Source organism: Penaeus chinensis, unplaced genomic scaffold, assembly GCF_019202785.1.
Source record: "Penaeus chinensis breed Huanghai No. 1 unplaced genomic scaffold, ASM1920278v2 CTG_331, whole genome shotgun sequence".
Classification (NCBI taxonomy): domain Eukaryota; kingdom Metazoa; phylum Arthropoda; class Malacostraca; order Decapoda; family Penaeidae; genus Penaeus; species Penaeus chinensis.
In genome coordinates this window covers 3,493-12,500 of record NW_025918141.1, presented here as the reverse complement: position 1 = coordinate 12,500, position 9,008 = coordinate 3,493, and the positions used below count along the sequence as shown (strand labels likewise).

General features: G+C 34.4%; 1 non-coding gene across 1 annotated transcript; it reads right to left on the bottom strand.

The window, feature by feature from the left end:
• Positions 1-8,323: 8,323 nt before the first annotated feature.
• On the bottom strand, positions 8,324-8,407 carry Trnal-cag. Its single transcript has one exon. It is a non-coding gene; the product is annotated as a tRNA-Leu (tRNA).
• Between the last annotated feature and the right edge of the window lie 601 nt (positions 8,408-9,008).

The window sequence follows — 9,008 nt, the reverse complement described above, 5'->3', positions numbered from 1 at the left end:
AACAGTTATGTTAGAATTTCTAAATGTGTTTTATCAAGAGCTTCCTTTATCAATGGAAGTGTATTGTTTGTGTTATTATCAAAGTAAGTCACACCAAATATCACTGTGAATCAAAAGTACTAATAACGAAAGCAGAAATAAAAATGCGAATGATGATCGTAATAATAATATCTAAGATAACTGTAGTAATAAAATAACTTTTTTTTTGTAACGAAAATGATTCCAAATTTTGAAAGGATACAATAAACATTTTGTTCAAGTTTAATACCTAGGTGAAAACAGGCTCAGGTGTGAGATCGGATGGCCACACCTGCTTTCATAATTACATAATTACTCATTGACATTTATCGACTATAGTTTTACTCATTGATAGTCATCGATCATTGATACTCGTTAATATTTATCGATCATAATTACTCATTCATAATTATCGATCATGATGAAAATAATGATGGGAGAACGAGCGACTTCCATTACAATGCCAATGAATCAATGCGGACATTAGAAATGACGATGACGTGATATTTTCATGACGCTAAAAATAATGATAATTATGATGTTCATCATGATGATGATAGTGTTCATCATGATGATGATAGTGTTCATCATGATGATGATGGTCATCATGATGATGATGATAGTGTTCATCATGATGATGATAGTGTTCATCATGATGATGATGATAATGTTCATCATGATGATGATGATGATGCTCATCATGATGATGATGTTAATGCTCATCATGATGATAATGCTCATCAAGGAGATAATGCTCATTGTGATGATGATGGTAATAATGCTAATGATGATAATGATAACTCATGATAATGATGATGATAATGCTCATGAAGATGATGATGATAATGCTCATGATGATAATGATGATAATGTTCATTGTGATGATGATGATAATGCTCATGATGATGATGATGATAATGCTCATGATGATGATAATGCTCATGATGATAATGCTCATGATGAGAATGATGATAATGTTCATTGTGATGATGATGATAATGCTCATGATGATGATGATAATGCTCATGATGATGATGATAATGCTCATGATGATGATAATGCTCATGATGATAATGCTCATGATGATAATGATGATAATGCTCATGATGATAATGCTCATGATGATGATGATTAAGCTTATGATGATGATGATAATGCTCATGATGATGATGATGATAATGCTCATGATGATGATGATGATACAGCTCATGATGATGATGATAATGCTCATGATGATGATGATGATAAAGCTCATGATGATGATGATGATGATAAAGCTCATGATGATGATGATGATAAAGCTCATCATGATGATGGTGATAAAGCTCATCATGATGATGGTGATAAAGCTCATGATGATGATGATGATAACACTCATCATGATGATAAACCTCAACCTGATGATAAATCTCATCATGATGATGATAATGCTCATCATGATGATGGTGATAAAGCTCATGATGATGATGATGATAAATCTCATCATGATGATGATTATAGAGCGCATGATGATAATAAAGCTCATCATGATGGTGGTGATAAAGCTCATGATGATGATGGTGATAAAGCTCAAGATGATGATGATGATAAAGCTCATGATGATGATGATAAAGCTCATCATGATGATGATAAAGCTCATCATGATGATAAAGCTCATGAGAATGATAATGCTCATGAAGATGATGATAGAGCTCATGATGATAAAGCTCATGATTATAAAGCTCATGATGATGATCAAGCTAATCATGATGATGATAATGCTCATGATGATGATAATGCTCATGATGCTGCTGATGATAATGCTCATGATGGTGATAATGCTAATGATGCTGCTGATGAAAATGCTCATGATGATGATAATGCTCATGATGATGATAATGCTCATGATGCTGCTGATGATAATGCTCATGATGATGATAATGCTAATGATGATGCTGATAATGCTCATGATGATGATGATAATGCTCATGATGATGATGATAATGCTCATGATGATGATGGTAATGCTCATAATGATGATGATTATGCTCATGATGATGATGATGATAATGCTCATGATGATGATGATAATGCTCATGATGATGATGGTAATGCTCATAATGATGATGATTATACTCATGATGATGATGGTAATGCTCATGATAATGATGATGCTGATAATGTTCATGATGATGATAATGTTCATGATGATAATGCTCATGATGATGATGATGACAATGCTCATCATCATGATGATGATAATGCTCATCATGATGATGATAATGCTCATGATGATGATGATGCTCATGATGATGATGATAATGATAATGCTCATCATGATGATGATAATGCTCATCATGATGATGATAATTGTCATGATGATGATAATAATGCTCATCATGAATATGATAATAATGCTCCTCATAAAGATGATGATAATGCTCATGATGATGATGTTGATGATAATGCTCATGATGATGATGTTGATGCTAAGGCTCATGCTGATGATGTTGATGATAATGCTCATGATGTTGATGATAATGCTCATGATGATGATGTTGATGATAATGCTCATGATGATGATGCTAATGCTCATCATGATGATGCTAATGCTCATCATGATGATGATAAAGCTCATGATGATAAAGCTCATGATGATAAAGCTCATGATGATGATCAAGCTCATGATGATGATGATCAAGCTCATGATGATGATGATAATGCTCATGATGATGATGATGATAATGCTCATGATGATGATGATGATAATGCTCATGACGATGATGATGATAATGCTAATAATGATGATAATGCTCATGATAATGATAATGCTCATGATGCTGATGATGATAATGCTCATGATGATGATGATAATGCTAATCATGATGATGATAATGCTCATGATGATGATAATGCTCATGATGGGGATGATGATGATAATGCTCATGATGATGATAATGCTCATAATGATGATGATAAAGCTCATCATGATGATGATGATAAAGCTCATCATGATGATGATGATAAAGCTCATCATGATGATGATGATAAAGCTCATCATGATGATGATAATGCTCATTAGGATGATAATGCTCATGAGGATGACAATGCTCATGAAGATGATGATGATAAAGCTCATGATGATAAAGCTCATGAGGATGATAATGCTCATGAGGATGATAATGCTCATGAAGATGATGATGATAAAGCTCATGAAGATGATGATGATAAAGCTCATGATGATAAAGCTCATCATGATGATGATAATGCTAATGATGATGATAATGCTCATGATGGTGATGATGATAATGCTCATGACAATGATGATGATAATGCTAATCATGATGATGATAATGATCATGATGCTGATGATGATAATGCTCATCATGATGATGATAATGCTAATGATGATGATAATGCTCATGATGGTGATGATGATAATGCTCATGACAATGATGATGATAATGCTAATCATGATGATGATAATGATCATGATGCTGATGATGATAATGCTCATGATGATGATGATAATGCTCATGATGATGATAATGCTCATGATGGTGGTGATGATGATGATAATGCTCATGATGGTGGTGATGATGATGATAATGCTCATGATGATGATGATGATAATGCTCATGATGATAATGATGATAATGCTCATGACAATGATGATGATAATGCAAATCATGATGATGATAATGCTCATGATGCTGATGATGATAATGCTCATGATGATGATGATAATGCTCATGATGATGATAATGCTCATGATGGTGGTGATGATGATGATAATGCTCATGATGATCGAGATGATGATGATAATGCTTATGATGATGAAAATTCTAATCATGATGATGATAATTCTAATCATGATGATGATAATTCTAATCATGATGATTATAATGCTCATGATGATGATAAATGATAATGCTCATGATAATGAAGATGATAATGCTCATGATGATGATAATGCTGCTGCTGCTGATGATGATGCTGATGATAATGGTCATGATAATGATGATAATGCTGCTGCTGCTGATGATGATGCTGATGATAATGCTCATGATAATGATACTGATAATGCTCATGATAATGATACTGATAATGCACTTGATGATGATGATGATGATGCACATGATGATGATGATAATGCTCATGATGATGATGATAATGCTCATGATGATGATGATGATAATGCTCATGATGATGATGATAATGCTCAAGATGATGATAATGCTCATCATAATGATGATGATAATGCTCATGATGATGATGATAATTTTAATTGATAGATAATTTGGTGTATGCAACCGATTTTATTCAAATTTATCAACTAGCAACTATGATAACAGTTATATACTGTAGATGTTTCGACAGCCGTTGCTACGTAATTAACGGTTTCCTTGATGTATTATGTCTGGTTAACTGTCTTGTGGATTGGCCAGGCGTTTGTCATGGTTCTGGTAACAAATACTGGGACATGGATGAGGGAAGTGAACACAACAGCTTGCGTCAGTGACATCATTTGTATGATGGAAGAAGAAACCGTGTCTGTTAAGGAGATGGTAGACACAGCCGTAGACGTAGTTGTCCACAGAAGTTGCGTCAGTTGGTCTTCAAGTTGGGTAGCCGAGTAAGTGACGGTGATGGTCTGAGGCTGATAGATGGTTCGAGTTTTTGCCCTGTTCTTCTCATTGATCTTCAGCTCCGTAACGTAGTGAGTTGAGTAAGCCAAATGTGGAGCCTGATATTCCGAAACCGTTTCCGTGTGATTAACGGTAAAAGGTTCGCATGTGGTGGTCGTGACGCTGGAGACCATTAGTTACTCGAAGCAAGACAAGGGCAGCCCAGACAACGAAAGCTGTTGCGTTGAAACTCATATTGGCTGTTGTTGTTAGTTGTTCCACTGAACTATGCTTCTCCAACAAAAGTCAATTGTCGATTGCAGGGACGAGGTCGAATATGAGAGATAAAAAAGAAGCAAGTACTTTCATCTTGAAGGCACTGGGAACAAGACACAAGGAAATAATTATTAAGCCGAGAAGACATACAAGAAACCTTTTTCATGAATACAAGGCTTTTATTATATCTGCTAAGGATTCAAATGGATTAGTCTACGTTTTGTTATAACACAAAATATATTTTAAATCATAAAGAATTCGTTGATTATCTTATCTTATTTTATTTTTAAAAATTATATATTTGAAAATAACTATATAGTATTAGGATGATATATCTTATAAAATCTGATCTTATACATAAAATCGTTTAGGGTGATGAGGTCGAAGAAGAGATATCAAAGAGATGCAACTACTTTCATCATGAAGGCACTAGGAACAAGAAACGGTGACACACGCTGGACAATAAGATGACCACTGCTTTCACACTAAAGCCTAAAGCAAAGAATGCAGAATACAGGGCGTACACATTCGTTATATCTCCCAAGGATTCCGATGTATCAGTTTCCTTGCTGATTGTGATAAACACACTAAAAAGTATTTCATTTTAAGAGGCAGTTCAATATGCATCTAAGGTCATATTGACTTTATGACCATCTTCATGATGATAATGATATGCATCATCTACATGATAATAATGATGTGCATCATCTACACGATAACAATGATGTTCATCATCTACATGATGCTAATGATGTGCATCATAATACTGATAAGGATGTGTATCGTGATAATGCTGATGACGATGTGCATCGTCATAATGCTGATAACGATGATGATGATGATAATAATGCTCATGATGATGATGATGATGATAATAATGCTCATGATGATGATGATAATAATGCTCATGATGATGATAATGCTCATGATGATGATGATAATGCTCATGATGATGATAATAATGCTAATGATGATGATAATGCTCATGATGATGATAATGCTCTTGATGATGATAATGCTCATGATGATGATGATAAAGCTCATCATGATGATGATAAAGCTCATCATGATGATGATAATGCTAATGATGATGATGATAATGCTAATGATGATGATGATAATGCTAATGATGATGATGATAATGCTAATGATGATGATGATAATGCTAATGAACATGATGATAATGCTAATGCTGATGATGATAATGCTAATGATGATGATGATAATGCTAATGATGATGATAATGCTCATGATGGTAATGCTCATGACGATGATAATGCTCATGATGAGGATGATTATGATAATGCTCATGATGAGGATGATTATGATAATGCTCATGATGAGGATGATTATGATAATGCTCATGATGAGGATGATTATGATAATGCTCATGATGAGGATGATTATGATAATGCTCATGATGAGGATGATTATGATAATGCTCATGATGAGGATGATTATGATAATGCTCATGATGATGATAATGCTCATGATGATGATGATGATAATGCTCATGATGATGATGATTATGATGGTCATGATGATGATGATAATGCTCATGATGATGATAATAATCCTAATGATGATGATAATGCTCATGATGATGATAATGCTCTTGATGATGATAATGCTCATGATGATGATAATGCTCTTGATGATGATAATGCTCATTATGATGATGATAAAGCTCATCATGATGATGATAATGCTAATGATGATGATAATGCTAATGATGATGATGATAATGCTAATGATGATGATGATAATGCTAATGATGATGATGATAATGCTAATGATGATGATGATAATGCTAATGATGATGATAATGCTCATGATGGTAATGCTCATGATGATGGTAATGCTCATGATGATGATAATGCTCATGATGAGGATGATTATGATAATGCTCATGATGAGGATGATTATGATAATGCTCATGATGAGGATGATTATGATAATGCTCATGATGAGGATGATTATGATAATGCTCATGATGAGGATGATTATGATAATGCTCATGATGAGGATGATTATGATAATGCTCATGATGAGGATGATTATGATAATGCTCATGATGAGGATGATTATGATAATGCTCATGATGAGGATGATTATGATAATGCTCATGATGATGATAATGCACATGATGAGGATGATTATGATAATGCTAATGATGGTGATGATGATGATAATGCTCATGAAGATGATGATGATAATGCTAATCATGATGATAATGCTCATGATGAGGGGAACGGTGCTAAATTCGGGTGCTTGTGAGAGTGACTGCAGAGAACTCCTCTTGACACTGCTTGTGGGGCAAGTCTGGCTGAAGGCCATTAGTTGCTCGAAGTAAGACAAGGGCAGCCCAGACAACGAAAGCTGTTGTATTGAAACTCATATTGGCTCTTGTTAGTTGTTCCACTGAAATATACTTTTCCAACAAGAGACTTGATCTTATATTTGAAGTCGATTGCAGGGCCGAGGTCGAAGCAAAGAGAAGCAAATACTTTCACCTTGAAGGTACTGGAAACAAGACACAAGGGAATAATTAATAAGCAAAAACACTTAAATCTCTTAAGGATTCCAATGGATTAGTCAACGCTGTTTTATTATAACAGAAAATTACATCTTAAATCATAAACAAATGGTTGATTATGTAATCTAATTTTCTTGAATGAATTTTTTTTTGTATATATGAAAGTAACTATTTAGTATCAGTGATTATATAGCTTATATAATCTGATCTTATACATAAAATCTATTAGGGAGACGGGCTCGAAGAGAGATCAAAGAGGTGCAACTTCTTTCATCTTGAAGGCACTGGGACGCTGACACACGTTGGATAATAAGCAGGACAACTGCTTCCACACTTAAGCCGAAAAGACAGAATACAGGGCATACACTTCCGTTGTATCATCCAATGATTCCTATTTCCTATGTATTAGTTTCCTTGCTGTATCAGTGATTGTGATTAAAAAAAACATGTAACCATAATGATACTGACAAATAAGGATATCAATGAAATAATAACAATGAATAATAATAACAACAATAAATTGTTGGTATGGTAATTAAGATAACTTCTTCTTCTTTATGGTTTGCGAAGTTCTAGCTTCGCCCGGGCCTTCTAAATAAGTAATTTTCGGCTCGGTTTTATCGTCATGGGATTTGGTGGCATACCCCTGCCAGCGACGGCTAGTCTGTCAGCAAGCTCGTTCCCTCTGATGTCGGTGTGGCTAAGATAACATGGTATGAAAATAAGGACAACGTATAAGATCTACTGGAATTTGACAAAGAACCTTGTGTATCATATTAAATAATCTACTTTTACAAAGTCTACTTTTACAATGAAGATGCCAAGCAGCCTTTTCATGCCACACATAGGAGTTGTTTAAGCTCTTATGAGTAGGCTATAAAGGCAGTGTCAGGAGTGGGATTCGAACCCACGCCCGGAAGACCGGACTGAGACCTGAACGCAGCGCCTTGGACCGCTCGGCCATCCTGACTCTTATATAAAGAAATTGACCCCGAATTTTGAATTTTGCAATTCCAGTGTAGTGGTGCGACCTCACCAATATCTACATAATAAAACAGTAATGTTAGAATTTCTAAATGTGTTTTATAAAGAGCTTCCTTTATCAATGGAAATGTATGGTTTTTATTATCATCATGAATATTATCATCATCATCATGAGCATTATCATCATCATCATCATCATGAGCATTATCATCATCATCATGAGCATTATTATCATCATCATCACAATGAGCATTATTATTATCATCATCATCATCATCACAATGAGCATTATCATTATCATCATCATGAGCATTATCATCATAATCATCATGAGCATTAATATCATCATCATCATGAGCATTATCATCGATGATAATGCTCATGATGATGATAATGCTCATCATGATGATGATAATGCTCATGATGATGATGATGATAATGCTCGTCATGATGATGATAATGCTCGTCATGATGATGATAATGCTCGTCATGATGATGATAATGCTCGTCATGATGATGATAATGCTCGTCATGATGATGATGATAATGCTCATGATGATGATAATGCTCATGATGATGATGATGAT